General features: G+C 43.2%; 1 long non-coding RNA gene across 1 annotated transcript in view; it reads right to left on the bottom strand.

Annotated features, from left to right (window-relative positions):
* LOC112987615 (uncharacterized) overlaps positions 1–22,557 on the bottom strand; it is a 701,714-nt gene that overhangs the window by 373,847 nt on the left and 305,310 nt on the right. The window contains exons 4-5 of the long non-coding RNA XR_010391477.1: positions 20,043–20,130; positions 18,746–18,961 (exon numbers count right to left, since the gene is read on the bottom strand). This is a non-coding gene — a long non-coding RNA (uncharacterized LOC112987615). The remainder of the gene's footprint in view (positions 1–18,745; positions 18,962–20,042; positions 20,131–22,557) is intronic.

A 22,557-nucleotide genomic window follows, 5' to 3' on the forward strand; every position in this document is an offset into this window, starting at 1 on the left:
GGCTGTGTGATTCAGAGATGCTCACTTGCCATCCCCTGGAAACTGGCAAGTGAGGTTGCACTTGGCAGCCTGGGCTTTTCTTAATAGGATGAATGACAGAAGCAAGAAGTCATGTTTAACTTGCACAAATCTGAGGAGGGAAAGGCAGGGTATTTTTTTTTTCCACTTAAAGACAGCCTTGTTCTCTAGCTTCCTCAGTGCACAGCACAGAGTGGTGCCTTTGGCTGATGGGAAAGCAAAATCATTGAGGAATTTGCTCCTCTGGGACCACTAGAGGTGAAATAACAAAACCCCAAACAAGTTTAGCAACCTGAATGCAGATACAAGTCAGTCTTTAAAAGGCAGGTCTGGACAGCTGGTGGCACAGGGACAGCAGAGCCTTCAAATTTCCAGCAAGGTCAACATCAGTGGCATTTTTCCTGCACCACCAACAGTGTGAATTCAGCTGTTGGCCTTAGCCCAGGCCCCTATGACTAACACTACAAACAACTAACACTACCCCACTCTTCTGAACCATCGCTGAAGAAGACAGGTTAACTCAACACACCTTCCACTAAAGCAAACAGGGAGCACTGCTGTTATCTGTTACTTTAAGTCAGCTGCAAGGGTGGTGACTCCTGCAGAAAGGGTAATAATCATCACCACAAGCATCAGCCTGAGTCTAATTAACTGCAAAGATTACGTTTGACAGCTAGCATGAAAGTTACTGCCAGGTTCCTGCTCACAGGTGGACAGAGTTGAGGCTAAGCAATAAAAACAAGGAGTCTGTGGTTCACCTGAACCAAACTGGGTCTACAGACAGTCATATACATATACATAAAAGTAACACATAGAAAAATAAAAAATAACATGCTTGAAAAGTACTGGTACCTGGTTCAGCTTCTAACAGGGCACAGACGTGTGGTATGAAACTGAGGCACAGCGATGGAAAATTGCAAGTACCGATGTCTACGTTATACTTCCTCTGCCAAAGCTCACGAAAAAACCTCCTCAAAGGTGTCTGGAGAGCAATGCTGTAAAACCTCTCAGCAGTGCACTAAAGATCATATTCTCTGCTGGTCTCAAAGTAGAGAAGAAACCTCTTTGTCTAACAGACATGGTTTGCATAGCAAAATCACAGCTAACTTGTGACTTCTGTGGAAAAGGCAATACGGATCAAGGGTCCTCCGTGGCAGAGTGAACGAAGGCTCGAGCAGCAGATGCATCCTGCGTGCCTGGTAGTGCAGCAGCATCACTGCTAGTGGTATAGGAAACAATAACCAGCGGTGACAGGGAAAGATGTTCTATCAGTTAAGTGCAAAGGAGTTTTATTCCTAGTTGAGCCGTATTTGAGGCTGCTCAGCTGCACTCACACTTGGTGTTTTCCCGTCTCACCAAATGGAGAGGCCGCATTTAGCCACCACTGCTCAGGGATCTCAGTGAGAACGATTCACCACAGAGCAAAAGTTTTCCAGCGATAGGTATCCCCATTTCCTGCTGCACTGACACAGTTGTGCCCGAAGTAACAGGTCTCTGATGACTTTACCTCTCCAAGAAGCAATCCATAGACCTCCTGGCCCCAGCAGATCACACTGAAGACCTGCTGAGGAACCTGACCTACCAGCGTTTGGGGTGGGGAACCCCTGGGAGCAGCACTGTCGCGGCTTGCTCCGGGGATGCTCTCGCCGCAGTGCCCTGTGCAGTCCTGCTCCCTCCCCACATCACGTACCCACACGGCGCAGGGGTTACCGCAGTCTGCTAGGGAGAGCCCTGCATGAAGCCTCTTTAATTGGCCTTTGTGCGAGTGTGCGAATATCATCCCGATGCTTTCAGGGTACTCGGGGAAACATTAGAATGGCAGCGCTGCAGAAATGGAAAACGCATTATCATCCATTGGCAGCAAATAATTTATTTGATATCCGCCATCGCCTTCTTCCCTGCTGGCTGTGTTTGTGACCGTATGTGAAATTAATTTTTGAAGAGCTTAGCTAATAATTATTGGTGAGAAGATCCTGTCAGTCTCTTAAAATCAACAGGAAATGGCTGACACAGATCGTGCATCACATGACTATCCTATTTTTCTGATTTAATAAATATTAATCTTTATGCTTTGAGGAGCACTGTGCGATATTTTTTATCTTGTGATTTGCTAGGGGAAATGACCGGTACATGCCAAAACTATTCCTATTATATAAAAAGGCAAATTTTCCTTATTTCTTTTCAAGACAAGACATTTTTCAAATTAAAATTAATATGTGTGCAGATTACATCTTCTGTTACACAAATCTATGCAAGATGCTATTTAGGGTGTGCCTTTTTTCCTAACCGCAAATTCTTCTAACATCAGATAAAAGAAATTTATTGCTAGATTCCCATTTTATCTTCTTTTTGCCCAGTGGGAAAGTGTAAAGTAGACAGGTGACCCCCAAAAAACCGACAAGAGATGGTCTTACATCAAGGCACTTGGCAGCAACTCAGACGACCTCTTGGCTATTGCGCATTGCTTTCCTTCTCTGTGCCTCAGTTTCCCAACTGCAAAGCAAAAGGGCCGGGAAGGTATAATACTTTTTTCCCTCGCCTTTTTCTGTCTGGTCTACGCATACCGCAGCCCCTCTGAGGCAAGTCCGATTATGCATTTAGCAGACGGGGGCTCCAAACTCAGCTGGAGCCTCTAGGCATTACCACAGTATAAATAACAATAATGATGATGGAGTGTTAAAGTAGACAGAACTTGTTCTTTGTTCCCTGCAATGTGAATCAAACTCTGGCTGGACTTGTATTTAACACCACCAGCCAGTTTACTTACGAGAGGATTTATCAGAAGTGGTTGGGTTAAATTTTCTCTAATTCACACTTTATGAAAAATGGCAACTGTCTGATTTTAATCTACGCCCCGACACTAGGGCTTCCAGAAGTAACCGGACTGGCCCCGCGAAGGGGGGCACACAGGGCCGCCGCAGGGGCCCAGCCCGGCCCGCTCGCACCCCCCGCCTCGCGCCTCCCCTCCGGCCCCCCGCCTTCCTTTTCCAACAGTGTCTGCAAAGGCCAGGATCACCGCAGTAGCAGATAAATTATTAATGGTAATAAAGAGAATTCCAGGAGTTCAAGGTCTTTCCTTGGCATGTCGATTCACAGAAAGAGTTAATCTATTGTTCTTAGACCGGGCTTTTTATTTTTTAACCAAGTGATATTTAGTTGTTAAGCTGCCTTCTTCCTCAGATGGAAGGAGGAGGGAGCAAATCTGAAAAAAGCTGTCATTTTTAAATAGGACAAATGCATAAAGTTAAATATAAAGGTGCACTGACAATTCCGCAGATTATTACGGGGTGAAAAAAAATAATAAAAAATAGGGTATTTCTTTTCAAACCAATAGGAAAAAGATTCAAAAGCAGGGCAATCAATACCACCCCGTGATCAACAGGAAATGCTAAGAATAACTGTATATCATGTGTGGCTTCAAATTTACAACCAGGACATATAATCTCATTGTAAGAAGAGAGTCAAGTTCAAGAACTTAGCCTCTACAGTAAAGCTCTCATTTTAACTAAAGAAGCTGAGGTCGACGGCCTCTCAAATGAAACAGATAAGGCGACATAGGGTTCTTGTCAGAAACAAATGTTATGTCTCTCCCTACTGAAAAGCTTAAAGATATTATCAGCAAAAGCCTAGTTGGGCCTGAAATGGGTCCCAGAGAAGTAATATTAACCAGGCTCCTGGCAGATCATTTATTTATCTCAAGCTAAATTCAATAAAGAGAGCCATATATAAGTGAGGGAAAATAATGCAGCTGCTAGTAATTTATCATTGGATGGAAAGTCATTGTTATCCTTATCTCTCCAATGATGTTCTATTTCCAACTGGTAATGAATTATGGGGCTTGCCACATCTTTACTATGTGACAGGTCAACACTACCTCATGGGTACGGCACTGTATTTATGCAATCAATAGGGAGTTTGCTGAGAAAATATTGGCAAGCATTCGGGGAGAGCGACCCAGCGCTGGACAGCCTTATGATCGCTGGTGGTGGTCAGCGGCCACAATCGCATTTCTGCACTCCTTTAAAACAAAGATTTATCTGAATGCTTTAAAAGAATTGTTCACTCTGCTGTGTACGAAGCGGAGCATGGGAAGCGAACCGCGGGACTGTTAATTAGAAAGCATTCGGCTCATTTAAGCTGGCTCAGCCACCAAAGGGATCTTTTCTCTTCCTTTGTTGCACTTAGAAGAATTTATTAAATCAAACTTCAGTACCGAGTTAGCCAAAATTATTTGTGCCCGTGGCGCTGGGGGCACCGCAAAGGCACCAAGGGCAGCGGTTGGGTGAGGCTGCCGCACAGACGTGAAGCCCCGCGGGGCCGGGGAGCTCCCGGCAGGAACGGCGCGACTCCCGCGCCGCTGCCTCCTCCGGGCCACCGCCAGGGCCCCTGCCAGCGCGGTGCCCTGCCAGCACTACCTCTCCTCCAGGAAGGACAGCCCTTCCCCACGGACGCGCTGCAAGGGGGCGAGTCTGAGGAGCAGACCTGCCCCACGCCCCACCAGCGCTCTCCACGTCTCCTCGCCAGCTCTCTCCACGGGCTTTCGTCTTCGCTTTGCACAAGAAGGGCTCATGGGGCCTGAAAAGTGTGTTTCTACACTAAAACATTACTACGAAATACAGGTTTTTAATTTTATATGGAGTTAGGGGGGCAGATAAATAACAGGAATGACAAAAAAAGGCAGCCTGATTTTGGAGAACTTCTCTTAAAAGAGAACAAAGAAAACTTCCAAACCCACTATTGTTTTCCAGAGAAAAACTGGTCGAGGACTAAGAGGCCCTTTGTCATTAAGAGTTACTAAAGAGGGGGAAAAAAAAAACATTTTGACCAGGCCTCGTTTCTAGACGAGACCATTTGATCTTCATACCACTTAGTCCACAGCCCCCCCTTGAGCCTTCTCCTCTACTGAGAAACAGGAGATCATGCATTCGTGGCCAGGAACTGTTTGAAGAACCAAAGAATCTAAAAATTTTTTTTTTGAGTTAAAATCTCAAAAGGTAGAACAATACATCTCCCCCGAGGCAGACTAAGGACATATTTTGCAAAACAAAAGGCGAGAACGAGAAGCAGCAGCCACGGTGGTGGTGGCAGTCGGTACCGTACTGCTTCAGCAGCCATGCGGCCGGCTGGTCGGATGAGGGGGGCCACCGCTATTTAACTGGCAAACGTCTCCAAAAGAGCACAGCGGGGCCGGATAGTACCCGTGTGACATCCAAACGATACAACGAGAGGAAAAGTAAACTGTCTCTTTCCATAATACCACAAAGGAAATTCTGAAACGCTGGCCAGCTACAGTTCACTTACATAATGCTCTAGGTGACCTAAATGCTATTAACTAAGGTGACTAAGATTAACTCGGATGAAAAAACAAACCTGCCTCGCTCTATCCATTGTTATATAATGAGCATGCTTCCTGGTTACAGAGACATACCGTGCCTCTGGCATGCACGCATGTGTTAATATGTCTCTTTGGCTCTGTATGTTTAGGAAAGTCTTAGTAATGGAAAAACAAGGGTGTTGTAGGTGAAGGCTGAAGTCCTTTGGCAGAGCAGCGTGTGCAAGAGCTTGACCAGAGCCTGTTGGACTGTACTTTGGCCTAGCCTGTGATATCAGCCTGTCAGCTCCACGAGCGCTAACACTCATTCACAAAGATTCAGAAAGTCAATGACAGCATTACCATATCCTGGAGTAAAGACCCATATACCGACTGAGATATAAATTCCATATGGTTTGGCTACGCCACGAGGGGTCTTGCCCAGATCACATTAACATACGAGAGCTCCGATTCTTCCACAGTCAGTTAGCTCTAGGGGTCATCTAGCTGATGTCAGGAAGATCTTTCCTTCCTTTTAATAGCTGAGAGAGTATGATGGATTTTTACAACTTAAGTAACGTAAATAGCAAAAAATAAAAAATCTAGGTGTCGTAACTCATATAAACCACGATAATCCAGAGAAATATACTCCTTGAAATCAGCTATTGACTTCTGAGCCTACCATAGCCAGCAAGAAGCCTGCTACTTGTCAGATACTCTTTCTCATGTAGTTCCAAACACTGTCAAAACTGTGTATAGCTTCTAGCTCCCAGGCCTTCTACTTACATACCAATCACTCAATCTGCTTTTTAATTTCCATTGTTTGGAGTCCTATCCCAAAATTTTTAAAAGAAAAAAACAACAAAACCTAAAATATTGACTTAAAAGTACTTAGGTTTACAGAGGTACAGTCTGGTAAGAATGATGTATGCGTTTAATAATATGTTCCCTGGCTAATAAAATACTAGATTATTTTTGGACTACAGAATTTAAATGGAAAGAAGTTTAACCATTAGGAACCTGTTTACTATTACCAAGAGAATAGCCAGTTGGCAGGTCAATAGCTATCAGCAGAAATAAAGAACCACAGCAGCCACCTGTGCTTAAGACTTGTCCCTGTTAGGGAAAAAATAAATGAAACTGCAAAAACTGAAAAGTAAAGCTAGAGCGTGCTGGGTTTCTTCAGTTTAAAAGAAAGAAATAAGACTGCTTGCTCTGGGGCTGATGATTTCAGAGTTCAGTGCAAATGATAGCCAGTTCTTCTAGGCTGTTTAAGATGAAATGAGCAGCAAATACCTGTGTCAACCTTTTTCTCTAGATGAACAGTTGAATCTGAACCATGTTGAAATATCTCAGACAGGTTCTTTGTGGCATGAAGATTAGCTGTAAAAGGAAGCGTGCACACAGGCATGTTTCCCCTTCCTGTGTGAACAGTCCCACCATTGAGCCAGTTGGAGACCAGCCATTTAGTGTTGAAAAGGCCAGTAGACACCTGTGTCAAGCGCATCCTTCCTTTGCAGATGGAAATAATCAGAGCCTTGAGAGAATTCTCGCTCATTGTCGTTTTGAGGGGTCAGATCGTATCATACCTGCGCAAGAGCACCCGGTGCATCCCATGCTGAAAGACCTCGGGTAGAAGTGGGGTCCCATCAGTGTCAATGGGATTTCTGCTGGGGAACGTGACGATAAGGGCATCTGCTGCCACCAGTGAACAATTCCCAGAGGTACTGAAATCTTGTTCCTACACAATGTAAGACATGCATCAATCCTGAAATTAAATGCAAGAGGGAGATTTTTTATCTAATTTCTTATTTCCACATGAAGACTCTTTTTCCTTTCTTTACCAGTTAGCTGTGGTCAATATGCTTTCCTGTCCTAGAGTCTTCTTTGTGCACATATGTATATATGCATAATGGTATCATTTACATACCATTAAAACTAATTATCATCATTTGGTGATTCAGACATACTGTAACACAAGCACAGAGAATAACTGCATTAGTAAATGACACATTTTAATAGCAAGTACCCTACATACTATGCTAAATGTGCCTTATCAAAGACATGCAAAGATTATAGCCTCAATATGAGCTAAATATTGAAATAATAGATATTTGCATGATGAATAAACTTACACAGGGTCTTAATTTTTATTCTTTTAGCTCTTGCCAATGAAACACCAAGCTATTAATAACACAAATGTGAATTCAGTTCAAGTTCAGGTAATTCAAAGAAGTTCAATTTTTCAGAAGGAAAGAATTTTCCATTTAGTAAAAACTGAAGTAAGCAAAGCAGAAGAGATGCTTAAAATTATCAAAGAAAAACTTAACAATTCATCCAGTCAAAAATGGGGCTTGGAATTTTCTCAGAAATTTTTCTATAATTGTAAATTTTCTATGCTTTCGAGTTTTCATCGTGATGCCAAAATGATTATCTAGGAAACCATTTGCTATGAGGCTTCCATTTTAAGGGCTCTGCATGTTGCAAGACACAGCAGCAGCCCCCTCGGAAGAACACAGTCTTGTCCCTGATCACGTCCTGGGGCAGGTTCCTAAAGGTTTGCTGGAGGCATATGGCAATCTGCCAGTTTTACACCAGTTAGCCCATTTACAAGTTCACAGTGGCTTAACAGCTGCTACAGATATTAATGGCTAATCAATTGCTATTGATGCAATTATTCTTCTGATCCACAAGCAAAGCCTTAGATAAATGGGCAAATATTAACTTAAGTTCCAGCTGATAAGGTATTCTTCACCATGCTCGTTAGTACAGGCTTCTCTTCTGAACTTTGATAAGACATTTACAGGTTAAAAAAAAAAAGAATGATTTAGGCGTGTGATTGCTGCTATGGGCAACCTCCGTTTCATTATCATAGGACCTTAACCTGGACTTGTCTAATGTTACATAACTTTTTGGTGCCCTGCTCCCATTTATTCTGATTCCTATCAGAGAGAGTACGGCCCCGGGACAGTGCCGCCCGCAGAGCCCTTCGTCTGCTTTCTGACCAAAAGAAACACTTCTGCCGTGGTCCAAAACATGACGTTGCCTGAAGCGTGCTAGTCACCAAAATACTGCTGCCAACGGGTCAGCAAAGGTTGAGAGCGCTGCTCCCCAACCTGTGCCGTGCGTTCCCATATCGAGCACACCTGAACAAGGTGAGGCTTCAGCTTGAATACTGGGATCCCGTTATCAACACAGAAACGAGGGGAATGGACTCAGCAGACTTTCAGAAGAACAAGCTCGTGGGGAGCCTGACTGGAGAACAAGGTTCACTGTGGTCACAGTGCATTTTACAGGTCTGCTTACACAGACCTTGGCTGCAGCACAGCTGATGTAGCTCAAGACACCCATTCAGCTCCCGCAATGCACATTTTCTTCTTAGAAAGCAAACTGTCAACTTCCAGCTCTGTGTTGACTTGTTAAACACCATCAGTTTTCTTCACCTTCACTATTTCCCACAGTCAGGACTTCAAGTATACAAATAAACACTTCAACTGCAGGGAAACTTCTATTTTTGTATAACATATAGGAACATCACTGTAAATAGTTTAAAGAAGGAATTCTAGCACTCAGGATGTTGTTATTTATTTGAAATCCTGAAAATATTTGTGCATTGATTTGTAAGAAATAAATCTCAATATATGTAGGTCTTAGTCTCGACTGAGGTACTATGGGGAGCTGTGAAGGGAGAGACCATTACATCTGGCTTCCTCTTTTTGTACAGCCTGAATTGTATAAGCCAGATTACTGATCTACAAGAACAAGCTGGGACTGGCAGTAAACTATGCAGGGCAAATTCCCTGTCCCTTGAGTTTTTAAATCAAGGTTGGATGTATTTCTAAACTATGTGCTCTAGCTCGACCACAAGCTCAATGCAGGAGTCACTGAGTGAAATCCTCTGGCTTATGGGAGCTAGCCAAGATGATTGTAATGGTTCCTGCTGGTCTTAAAATTCTGTAATATAGGTGAAATAGAAACTATAGGCGAAATTCATCCAAGTGCAAAGCCCTGTGACAAAATAAACACATTTCAGCCAAAGTGCTTAGAAAGTCTTAGGCCACCCTGCATCCAGTGAGATTTTTAGGGAAAACCCCCTAAACTATACATGGAGAAGAACAGCTATTCCAAGCCTTATTAACGTTTTGTTTTGCATACTGTGAGAGGAAACAGAAAGCATCGCCTTCTGCCCCAGGGTCACGGCTGGAAGAAAAAGACCAGCTGGGACCTCTTGTGGAACGCAAAGGAAGTTTAACATTTATCTGCCTTTGCTGTCAGTGGTGTTTGCTGGCGGAGCACTTAAACGTGCATGTCCAAGAAGGAAACTCTAAGGGCACTCTTTGGACCATTCGGCAAGTTGCAGAAGGGCTGGAGTCAGTGGTGGCTTTGCCACGTATCCTGTGGGCTCACAGAAAAGCCACTCTCTAGCGAACGATGCTACGGCACCAGCGTAGGAGGACGTGCACCTTGTAGTGTGGTAAGGGGGAAAATCTGATCTGTGAACCCACTAACTCCTCCATTTCAATAATGTGCATTGGAGAATAAGATTTATTGAGGGAAATGCTGACTCTGCAACTCACTAATATAAATCATCTGTTGATGGGCAAAGCACAAGAAATTGCCTTGAGAGCTGGAGTGGTTTGGGTAGCACATGATTTTAGCATGCTGCATTTGGCCAAGGAATACTCCTGGCTCCTGAAACGGGCAGGTACCCACCGCTCCCCCTCCACGACACGCAACAGCACGTAGGCGGGCAGAGACTAGCCGCAGATATATTCACACACACTGTATGTGGGTATTAGTAAACACACAGGTTCCACCATAAAAGGATTATGTGACTCTGCCCTGGCATCTGAAACGCACATTAGATCACCAAACAAAGGAAATTATGCACAGATAGCCCCGGAGGCAGAACAACCATGATCCGCTCATACCTGCAAATACTGAGCAAATACTTACTAGCCACAATTAATTACCTGCCTCTGCTCATTTTGTTAAACGATCAAAGTAATACATCTACTGGTTGCAAATGAACGTGACTGTGTGCGCAAAGCCACATTTACACGAGAGCAGTGCAGGGCCAGATCCTGCAGTATTTGTCATTATTCACATACAAGTCAGCTGATCGAGGGAATTACTTCTAATTATTTCACATCAGGACTGCAGGATACAGTCAAAGCTCTGCACTGTTCAGGGGATGAGGATGGATAGCAGAGCAAGGGCAGAATCAACTGTTCTCAGGTTTCTCTCCTCCTCGTCAGCCCACCTGACACACACGCGATACTTGTAAAATCCATCTCAGAATGACCAGACAAGGTCCTGGAAGTCCCACAGCCAGCTCATCAGTGGGCTCCTCCCGGAGCACTTCAGGAATGAGGATGGGAGCATATTGCTTCCTTTCCCACAGGACAACGGCAATGAATACAGTAGCCATTGTTCTGAGAGGTACTGCTGCACGGTGACTCACATACTCTGTCAAACCAACAGCATTTGCCCCCTTTCAGCAACAGCCATGCACAGACCATTATGTAAGTCTCAACTTTCTTTCTCTCTTCATTTCTTTGGTACCGTGCAGTATTTTGTATCAGCACTGACTCATGCTGAGGTTCTCCAGAGTAAGTTTTGCTGGCTCCACCACTCTCACGCAGTTGTATTTCCCCGTTCAAAGCACATGGGGTCGGTTCGCCCCTCTGCACAACACAACTGGAACGATGCATCTCACCACCGCAGCGTTTGGCCGGCTACCACTACAACTCTATTAATAATCAGCCCATCTGGAGGGGAAAACAGAGCAACAAGGAGGATACGAACAGGGCTCCGTTCTTACGCTACTGAAGCCCTCTGGTAGCTTCCTCCTGCCTGAAGCGGGTTTTAGAGGCAGACAGCTAAGATCCATCTCAGGCAACTCAGTCCATGTTTGTACACAATAAGGCAGAAGTTTCACAGACTTTAGCAAATCTGGCCCACAGTTCTGCTATCCTCACGAGAGCTTTGCACACTCTCTCCTGACATGGAGGAAGGAAAGCCCTGCAACAAAGGTATGGAATAGGGTTCACTGAGAAGTTTGATAAAACACATAAGGAGTTCTACTTAGTGCCAGTGCAGACCCATTAAAAGGCATACATGAATATTTATGAAGTTTCCCTTTCTTTCAGGAATTGTTTGTTGCTGTATTTGATCATGCTACTTCTCTAGCTCCTAATATTTTTGGATAATGTTCTTGCCTTCATTTATAATCACTCTTTATTCGGTGTGGAAGATGGATTTTTCCAATTTTGTGCTATTATATACCTTAGCATGGAAGGATTAGATTTTTTTTTCTTTTTCCTTTTAGTCCTTATTTAACTGCTTGTGAGCTTCAGGGATTTATATCCCAGTAGGTCTAACTCCAGGATTATACGTATCTAGATATCCAGTAAATCATTTAGTAGCATATAGGTTTAAGGCAACTCTAAATAACCCCTCCAGTTAGCTTTCTGGCTAAAAAATGAAGTTAGCAAGAAGCACTAGATTTGAGCAAGAGTTATAAAGTAATGCAGAATCACTAATTTAGAGTCTGATTCTACTCCCTTTAAAGTCACTGATAAAACTTACACTCGCTTCAGTGGGAACATGGCAAGGCCTCTAAATCCTATTGCTTTAGAAGCTTTCCTTCTTCCTGGCCAAATTCTAATCAAAGTCTCCTCCTTCTCTGATTTAAGGTTCAGCTCTCATTCCTACAACTGTTGCATTTTTATTTAGATAAACACTGTCAGGTTGAGTTGACCCAAAATTTAGATTTATTAAAAATGAAATAAAATAAGCAACAGAAAGCTTTCTGTATTTATTTTTCTGAATTCTAGTGAAAACAGCTTCTCGGTTTGGACTTCAATTTTCCTTGGCATCATCCACAGCCTGAACATTGCAGCACTGTGTTCATACATGAAAACAAATAGGGGACAGAGGACAGTGAAACTGAGTTATATGTTTTCCTTGTTTGGTCTTAGTGAAAACTAAGCATGTGATATTAGAGATTAAAAGCAAATTTGGTCTCTTAGGATCTACCATTTGGAATAATCAAAAGCAACACTAATAGCAAAGATAAGGAAATCAGTGCTTTTAACTGTGTCTTTTAGCTTGTTTGTGTGCCTTTAAACATGGAATAGTTGAGGGAGAAAGGCTTTGCCCTGGCAGAGTGCTTAGTAAAACAAGGGCTCTGTGCCAGTTCTCACCAGGCGTGTCGAAGGGTTTGTCATCCTGCGTTTCAGGCAAGGCATTGTTCCACCGGCAGCAACAGCAGAAGCGCTGGAGACGTACAGGTGTTTCAAGGTCAGGTTTCTGTTTTCATTCTGAGATGCAGGAGGGCGTTAAATCCACCATTTAATGCATTTGTAGAACCACCCGACTCTCTCCAAGCAGTGTGAGGAGCTGGCTCTGTACCTGCTTGTTTTCATGCAGTAGAAGATACCACAGAGCAAGAGACTGCTCGGTGGTACAAACCGCAGCACGGAGGCCCTTACCGCACAGGGGAAAGAACCTGGTTGCTCCAACAGGGCCTGGAGGAGACCAGGCCCGCATGTAGGGTGGGGCAAGGTGATAAACCCGAGCATCCCTCCCACCCTTTAGGGTAGCTGCTTGTTTAAACTCTCTTTATATTGGGTGTGTCAGAGGTGGGGGCCTAGAGGAACTGCCACAGCCAGAGTTAACAAGTGTTCTCCTTCTGCAGAATAGGTATAAAAAGGCCTTTCCAGACAGAGGCTTTTTGCCTGCATGAGTGTCAACACGGAGTTCATTTGAGGTAAGTTCTGTGGTGAAGAAAAAGGTTAGGTTAGGTGAGGAGCCCTTCCCACCAAACCAAACTTGAAGGAAGGCCAGGACTGCAGGGCTGGATTAGGGCTGGGCACATCCCAGCACACAGCACGGTGAGTAAGATGCATCTCCCCGAGAAGGCACGGAGGAAGGCATGAAGGCAAGGAACGCACCTTGCATATGCAACTCCCTTCTTGTACAGGATGGGAAGGTGGGATGAGTAGTTCCTAACTCTCCCTTGCACTACGTGCCACCCGAGGCACTGCCACAGGTAACCAGGCCAGTGAGCAAGGAGAGCAGGCAGCCACGGCTCTGCCTCTCTCCACGGTCACCCTGCAAGGAGGGGTAAGGAAGCAGCCAGACCAGTTTACTGTGGCACGCTGGGATCCACAGTCCAGGGAGCCAACACAGGGGATGCTGGAGAGGTCAGTAAGCTTCTCTCTCCTGTGCAAGAGAGGAGTGCAGGCACCGTGTAGCCTCCCTCCACTGATCGCTCCACGTTCCCTGCAAACCTCTCCCTACCTGTGGCCACAGCACGTTCAGCTGTGTCCGTTCAGACTGCCTTAAGTTAGCTGATTTATAAAAGAATGAACACTAAATATGGAGAAATAACGCAAGCCACTGGTGGGATGTCATCCTGGTACATCGTTCAGAAAACTTCATGTGCGACTAGACCCTGTCAACAAATCTGCCTCCAACAGTGTGCAGGATCAGCAGTCTGCAGTTTCAGAAACAGGCAACATCTAAATCCACCACCAATTCAGTAACATCTCTGCCTGAATATGATAGATAAGGATTTCAGGAAGGCATGTCAAAGATAAAAGGAAAGCTACCCCCTTGCTCTTGTTTAATTTCCCTTCCAATTTCCTAAAAGGCCTGTTGCAGGACTGACTGTCACCAGCAAGATACAGGGCCCAATTTACAGCCGTTGCACAGAACTGCAATGAGCAGTTACAGTCTATAATTTTCAAGTAACACCACATTTATGAAAACTGCAACAATCCCTTTTGCTGTGATTTGTGGACTCCGGTGCCAGAAGAGCCAACCTCACTCTCATGTAACAGAGAGCAAGAAGTGAGGGAAAAAGAGGAAGAGAAACAAACTAGCTGCTGCCTCAGCACGTAGGCTGCAAAATAAATAAAAAAACAGTCTTAAAAAGTGTTAATGAAATATCCGCTAAGACTGGAAGGGAAGATTAGAGCTGACAAGTTGGCCATAGGGCCTTCTTCAGGCTCTTCCAGACAGAACTGAGACAAGATGACAAGTTGAGAAATTGAACTGTGTTGACGTGGCCTGTATTTTCTTAGATTTCCTGCTCCTTTTAATTTATACTAATAAAAAAAATCTGTAAAATAAAAAAGGATAAAATTCATACTTAGGCCTGTAGTACTGTGCAGTTCTTCTAAGCATCCTGTACCAAAGCTTTGGAGCAAATGCAAGAGCAACTGAAATACCCAGAACAGAAAATGTGTTGTATTTACTGAGTAATCACCTCTAATTTTTTTCACCACGGATCTGATCTGAATGGAAGGAGTTCAGCATGAGTTGGATGAGGCTCCAGACCATTCTGCACTTTTTAGGGAGAGCAATGTTCATACTGCCAGAGTGAACCAGAACATATCGGGGCTAGGGTTTATTATCTTTTTTTTTTTTTTAATACTATCAAAATCAGCACAAAAACTTGCATTAGGACTAATCCCATTTGGAAAACCAGCTAAATTCTGTCTGAACTGGGATAAATTTGTAGCATTTGGGGAACATTTATGAGGAAATCAGGGGTGCTTTTATAAATGGCCAGAACAGCAGTCAAGTTTCCTCCCTTTTACCTTCCCAGACTCAAAGCCAGAGCTCCACATTATCACCACTGAGCTCACTCTGCGCTTCAGGCAACTTAAAAGCAATAAGCTGAAGTGTCTCCTTCCTCCCCCAGAAAAGCAGCTCCATAATTAAATAAATGATACCCCTGCCTTTAGCTTTGCTGTCTGGGAATTTCTTTCCCAATTTGACTTTTGGAGCTGGGAGTTTTTCTCCAAATTGCTCAGCCTAAGCAAAGGGAACAGGAGAGATTTTTCAATTACATCATTTTATTTTTATCATCGTCATTATTATTATTATTGTCATGATCTTTGGCATTTCAATCATTATGTAACCGAGATGTATAGTGCTGCGCAGCACGTAGTCTACTTTCACATTTCAAATGAGCCCAGCCAGGCAGAGATTAGAGGTCCAACAAAGAGTTTATCCTAAGTGCATCTAGTGTTGTTTCTAATCACCGGACTGCACAAATGCCGGTACAGTGGAGCTGAAGGCTGGCAGGTTACCGAGGTACTCCTCATGCAGGGAGCTCGCCCACAAGGACGTTTCAGGCAAATGGCCTTTTACTAGCTTCAGTCATTTATGCAATTGTATTGCTATTTTGATGCTCACTCCACCTTCTGCGAGGCTGTAGGAGCAAATCTGGATCCCCTCTGAGCACAGAGGGTTGGAAAGGCAATGGAATAGGTCTGTCTTCACCATAGCTGAGAAAGGTAGAAAGCAAGGAAGCCGAGACACAACTCAACAGTTTACACCCCTGTAACCTGCTCTTCCCTCCTTCACCTCAGCAGAGGAATAGAATGCATCGCTCCTGCTGCAGTGACCATGTGTGACATTTCTGTGAGGGCCTTCTCACAGACCTGGACGTCATTTTTGCGTCAGAAAGCACACTGAGCCATGGTGAGGCTGGCCTTTAAAAACCAAGAACTCTCTGGGCTTCTGAGGGAACTTATGAGAGCTGGAGCTGGTGCCAGCTGAGTTCCTGCCTCGAGTCTCAAGGTCTGTGAAGGCCCTGCTCACAGGCCATGCACTTGTACTTTTGGCCACTTTCTGTTCAGTGCAGTCCAGAGAGATGGGAAATGTTTCTCTAGAGGTAGCCACTTATATACGGTAAGCAGAAGTCCAGGTGGATATCCTTTCTGGGCTAGGACATCAGGATGCTCAGAGACGCCAAGGGCAGACCAGCAACAAGCCTGGGCAGCACGGCAACGGCGAGCGGCCAGGCAGAGCAGGACAGGAGGAGCTCTCCAGCTCCCTGGTTTCAGTCCTTTCCTCACCTGACCAACCAAGCCCTCCTCAGACTAACAGGTGGGACGTTTAATGAAAAAAGTTATGTAAGGGCAGAAAGTTTGATTCACCAAGCTGCCACACTGGCAACATTTTACACAACCTCTCCACCCAAAATCAAGAGGTTTAACCTGTAGGGATAATTGTTTGCCTTTGGCAAGGGCGGTAGAGAACACTTAAAAAGGAAATCAAAGCAGAGAAAAAGGGAAAGCAACATCATTTTGGATAACTGGAGAAAAGAGGTAATACATATCTCAGTGTCACAGAGGAGACTGGCCAACCCAGTACGCATTCATTCTTATCTCAGAATTGTATTTATCGAAGTAAACTGAGCTTAAGATAAAAGCAAGCACATAAATCTTCTCTCATTGTCATCTCGCAACTCACAGCAGCTGCTAATTATATTATAGATCTCGCAGAAGTATGTATAGTAATTACCAGTTTCAGCCACATCATTAGACTTGCAAATACAGTTTGCTCTTTGCAAGTCTGTCAGGAGCAAAGTACTAGGTTCAGACCAAAAATGGAGTAAGCCAGCACGGACTCAAGCAGCCAAGTGGGAATCCCGAACGCTACTGGACCTACTCTGCTTTGCGCTGGTTGGACACCACCTGCTAAGCCGCACACAGGTTTACCCCCGAACTCTTCCATTTTGGCTTGCTCACCCAAGCTAAAAGTTACTTCAGGCTTTCCTGATGGGCCAACTCACCATGATTATCTGGATCTGAATTAGGCCCAAACTCAGTGTATTGGAATTAGTGACAGCTCTCTTTAGATCTGAAAATATTTCAGAAAGAAAAATTCATGTTATTGTTCTTAGACCAGGAGTAACTTCAAGGCCTCTGGAGTTGTAGAGGAATCCTTGATAGTGCATCCATCTGAGGATGAAGGGAAACATGTTTATCTTTGCCTTGTTTACTGTTATTTATTAAAAAAGGACAAAAATGAAATTTAATTGAATAACTGGGGTGTGGTTATGCTAACCACTTTCTCCATAAACCACAGCTGAAGATAAACAATGCTACCAGACATAAATCTTAAGTATTATTTTTATATGCATACATACATAGTATATGTAATACACAACCATGTGCATTACTAATTTGTTCTGTTTTTTTGGATTTCATGTCAACTGAGCTCTGACTGCAATTCTTAAACCAATAGGAATTATGTGGACAAAAGACTGAAGTGCTGGCATCCAAGGTAGAGTTTTTAAAAGCATTATGTGACTTATGAGCTGAACTTCCAATATGAAAACTGATTTGGGCACTTCAGTACTTAAGTATCACTGAAGGTCACTAAGGATCCTAAGTGACATAAGAAATTTTAAAAATTTCAACCCCTCTTTAATGAAATGATAATGGACTTCTCTTAAGTCCAAAATATTTTTCCATAGAAACTACAGAAATACTAATATATATCTATTCAGAATTAAACCTTCTTCAACATTACAAACCCAAATACAATCATTACTCAAATCCAGGTTTCCTCAAAAGGAAGGACCTCAAAGAGGTAGGACCTCATAATACAGCAGACGAATGGTTAATTTTTCTTTTAGCCCAGTCTGGGTATTTTAGTACCATAACCTCCTCCCTGCTCAAGCACAGCCTATTCTGTGAAGCCACAGTAATAAGATACAAGTATGTATTTTTGTTGTGAATTATAATTTGCAAAACATTTTGACACTTTTACTGGAAAGGTTCTATGCAAGTGCAAAGCAATATTATTAATGAGAATAAGCCATGCAGTCATTTAAACAAAGAAACCTTCATAGCGCTTTGCTGCTTTAGGCTCTGCTCTTACAAAGCGCTCAGTTTCTTCCATTCTCATTCAGAATAAGAGTGGAAATAAGAGTGGAAAACACTATTTTGTGCCCAGCTGGATGGGCAAGGTTTAATGTGTAATACGCTCCTTGGGAAAAGTATCTAAAGAAGAGTTTCAAGATTAATATCCTATTTCCAGGCTTTTACACTACTCGGCAACCACTCAAATCCAACAGTGAACCAAGGGAAAGATTAAACAGCCAAAGGCCACAAACCTGTTTAAACTAGTATAGTGGGTTCAAAGTTTCCTCTAAGATCTTGGGCTATAGTTTCCAGATATCACAGAAGTACAAAACCTAGACAGTCCCACAGATAAGCTCCTATTTATTCTAGATGAACTGAAGAAATACAACAAATCACACTTTGGACCTTGTTCTTAGCCATAATTAATACCTGACTATTTTGGTTACTCACTGAAAAGTGACTTCAGTATAACCTTTTCGAAGTATTTAGGGGCAAAATGAACTGCAAAAAAGAGCAGCTGCTGGTACTGGGAAGAGGGAAGGTAGGAAAATACTTATGCCCCCTCATCAAAGTGAAAGTGCATCTAAGTGCCTGCAGTAGTTGATATTCCTGTTCTTGCTGAACACTTAGCACGACTCCTTTTGACTCCGGAGCTGGCAGCAGGGAGTGCTGGCAAGCAGGAGTGTCAGTGTGAAAGAAAGCGGAGAGAACAAAGAAGTAGTAACGCAGAGTCCTTACTTACCTGTGCTTGGCATCTGCAATTCCCTGGTTGTTACACTATCTTGACATGGCACTGCTTTTAGTCCTGCTAATGGATGTGATCCAGATCCTTATGTTCAGAGTGAGATCCAACTTTCACCAATGGGAATGCCAACAGGAATCCTTCCTCTCTCTCTAGCCGTCTAACAGGAACAAACATGGTCCATTTTGATGAAAGCAAACCATTTAACTGTTCTCCCTGAAATAAAGCACAGCAAAAGCCGATTTTAGCATTCCAGAACTTCAGACACTGAGCCTAATACAGAGTGAATGAAAATGGTGGAAGCACATAATCAGTATTTATTATGCTTCAGTAGCACACAGTTACTTCAAATATGACTGCTCCTCCAAAATGCCAGGTACTGAACACAGGCTAGTGCTGTCCTTGCTCTAGACAGCACAGAGTCTAAAAGACAAGCAGGAGAACTAGCAGAGGAGGAGGCAGAAAGCAGAGTAAGTTAAACTCAGCGTTTTTTAAAAAACAGTTTAATCCTCCAAAGGAAAAATATAGACCAGCTTTTTCCTTCTCTTAAGAAACATAAAAAACTTTTGCTCAGGCTGCAAAATATTTAGGAGTTATGTTATGTCCTTAGCTGATTAATTACTGAAGACCTCCTCTATGCACTTAGCAAGATCTAGGCTATGACACCTTGTGTCAAATTACTTTTCTTTTGCCTGCAAGCTCTTTCCCATAAAGGGAACCATACTAACTTTGCTGATAATCAAGAAAACCCAAAGCTTTCAATGAGGTTGAAATTATCTCAGATCTGATGACCAGTATCTGTCCTTTGTAGTGACACTCACGGGAACTTTTTTGACAGCTGACCAACAGCTGGGCAGGCTCAAATTGTGAAAAATGCACACTGAGCTTCAATACATTGACTATAAGGTCATCAAGAAACCAGTTCAAAACAGGAAACGGCTCTAACCCCATGGATTATAAAGACTCCATATAACTATAACAGACGCTTACAGTAAATTCCATTATAAGGAACCTCCACCAGCAGCTAGAGCTGTAAGCTCTGAAAAACAGGGGGTGTGTCACTTGATGCTTGGGATCAAGGACATGTCTTACATAATAAACCAATACAAGTGAACTGGCACGGAGAAAGTATGAGACACTGTCATTATTTTAGCCAGGTCTCAGCTCTTCTGTAGAAATTTAATCCAAAGCAAAGTTTTACACTGTTGAGTTCCACTGCACCATCCTGGAAGAAACAGTTGTTATCAAGTCAAGAGGTTGGTACTTAATTCTGTATTCTCCGAGGATTGTCACCGACCTGTCCTCGCCTGGTCTGTCTGAGCAAAGCAGGTAAACAGCCACTGCCCTTCCCTGTGAGCGGCTCTTGCTGGCAGCTACTCCCAGTTCTGGAAAATAAATTGCAGACCATTATCATCTCTTTTAGTAATTGCTGCAGGATGGCAACTGAGAGCGCAATAAATCACAACATCATTGTACTACGGCCTAAATGGTCTGGCATATTTTTGCTCGAGATGGTTAATGCAGAAGTGGTATAGACTGCAATGGTAGGTAAAAATATCCTATATATTGACTAACTTACACATGGGCTTCTCTGTAATTGTTCAGATTATTCACAATATGTTTTAAATTAATAAAAATAGCATTAACTACAATAGCAACATTGTGCTTTTTAACTCAGAGTGAAGGTAATTCTTCAGCCTTTAAATATGCGAGCCTTGAACTCTGTACAAGGCATTATATTTATTGTGGGAGCACCATATATAACAATTGTGGGCTAAACCTTGGTGTATTTTCGGTGTTTGTGTTCCGTCTATAAGGCGAAAGTCCAGTGACCCATTATATCTCAGTATGTACATGGATATCGTATAGTTTCCAATAAAGTTTCTCACATCCAGACAAAAAGGAGTCACCTGGGTCCAAGCAAAGTTCTCTAAAGTCCAGTATAATACATGAATTTCAAAATTCAGATGTTAAAAGAGAGAAGTTGAAAAACCAGGCACTTTCAAACAATCATAAGGTCATGTGAAAAGAAAAGGTTTGAAGGGATTTCCCTTGGGATGTTCCAAGAACATGTACGATCCCAGGCGCCACGCCAACAGGATCCAGGCATATCAGCGAGGTGCAAGAAAGGGAGGAGTTAGCAGTCTTGTTCAAAAAATACGCATTTAATGTTCAGCCAAGGAGCAACATTAACGGCACTTGTGGACTTGCCAAATGCCCAGAGAAAAGTGTAAGGATGGAGTGGAGGGAAAGGAAATAAATAAAACTGAAGAGGGAAAATTATCTATAATAGAATTTTGTTTCTCCCTCCCGCTCCAGACCAGCTCATCAAAGCCAAAAGGTAATTCCACTCATTGCAGTATCTTCCATCTTGTTCAGATTTCATCCATGAATAAGCAGCTGGATTTATACCAGACAACTGGAAACCTACCAAAAACGCAACCCTCTGATGTGCTAGCAAAGCTGGAATTAGATAAAACATCCATGAGAAAGACCCACAGATTTAGTGGATGTGACTTTCATAAATGTTGGTGTTCAGAAAGCGCAGCTTTATAGAAAACATTTGCCCCTAGTTTACAGAGTCTCTGCTGATATTAGTTTAAACTACCTCTGTATCAAATGCATCAATTCTTTCCTTTCTTGATGATGGCATTGTTACTATTTTCATCCAGATACCAAAAAAAAAAAAAAAAAAAAAAAAAAAAAAAAAAAAAAAAAGCTCTGCAGGTCTTGTATTAAACAGGTTAAGATTATTATAATCAAATTTTGATCGAAATACTATTAATGATCTGGCCTGGGAATATAAAGTATCATTTGTTTGGGCTGATGGCATCTTTGTGATGGAAAGTAAATTTTTTTAATTGGATTACTGGAGAAAGTACTGTAAAGTTTGTCCAGTTTATGTTTTAACCCAGACTGCCCTGTGTGCATGCACATGGAGGCAACGCCACGACAAGGGGTCACGGAGCAGTACAGCATCGAACCCGCGCAGCACGGCCCGCAGCAGGGAGGGCTAGCAAGGAGGAGCCCTTCCTTTCAGTCCACCAGGTAGCAACCAAGGTCACAAACCTGCGGTAGATGCCACCAAGACCAGCAGACAGTGTCACTGCCACCAGGCACACCCCTGTGGGTCACTGACCGGGTGCACCAAGCTGTTCCCTCCCTGCATCTCAGCCGGGAGCATTTTTTCTGACCCTTGCACACCAATGCAGCTCAGCTGCAGAAAAAAGCGTCAGACACTTTCTTTCCTGTTACTGTTCACTACTTTGTGCTTTGAAACCAAGGGGTACAAGCAGTGTCCTACAAGCAGCACTCTGTACACTCGGGATTTGCTCTGGCATTGAAAACAAGAGACTCACTTATTTAAAAGGAAGGGTGAAATGCTGTTACGCAGAGATCCCTATTTAATTGAGAGCTGACAGCTATTTACATCACCAAGGATTTAGTTGCACTGCTACCGCTCTTACGACAAAGCCGCGAAGCTTTGAACACTGGAGAGCTTACTTCCAAATCTTTTACATTTTGACAGTCTCCCTAATCATTCAGCAAATAAATTGTGGAAGTCCCCGAACGGCATTTTCAAAACTGACAGTTACGCAGCTACCATCTTTACAACAGCCACTCCAGGGTGACTATTACTTTTGGAGCTGTTGAGGTTTTTTGATTATTTAAGAAACAAACAGGCTGCTGTTAGTATTCCTAACCCAATAAGCTCTGCCTATTATATGCAGAAAGTGAAAAACTACTCATGTTATGGAACAGTCAGTAATGGCAGCTCCTCCACCACCACCTATCTACATAAATGCAAGTTC

The sequence above is a fragment of the Dromaius novaehollandiae genome, chromosome 13 (assembly GCF_036370855.1).
Source record: "Dromaius novaehollandiae isolate bDroNov1 chromosome 13, bDroNov1.hap1, whole genome shotgun sequence".
Taxonomy (NCBI): domain Eukaryota; kingdom Metazoa; phylum Chordata; class Aves; order Casuariiformes; family Dromaiidae; genus Dromaius; species Dromaius novaehollandiae.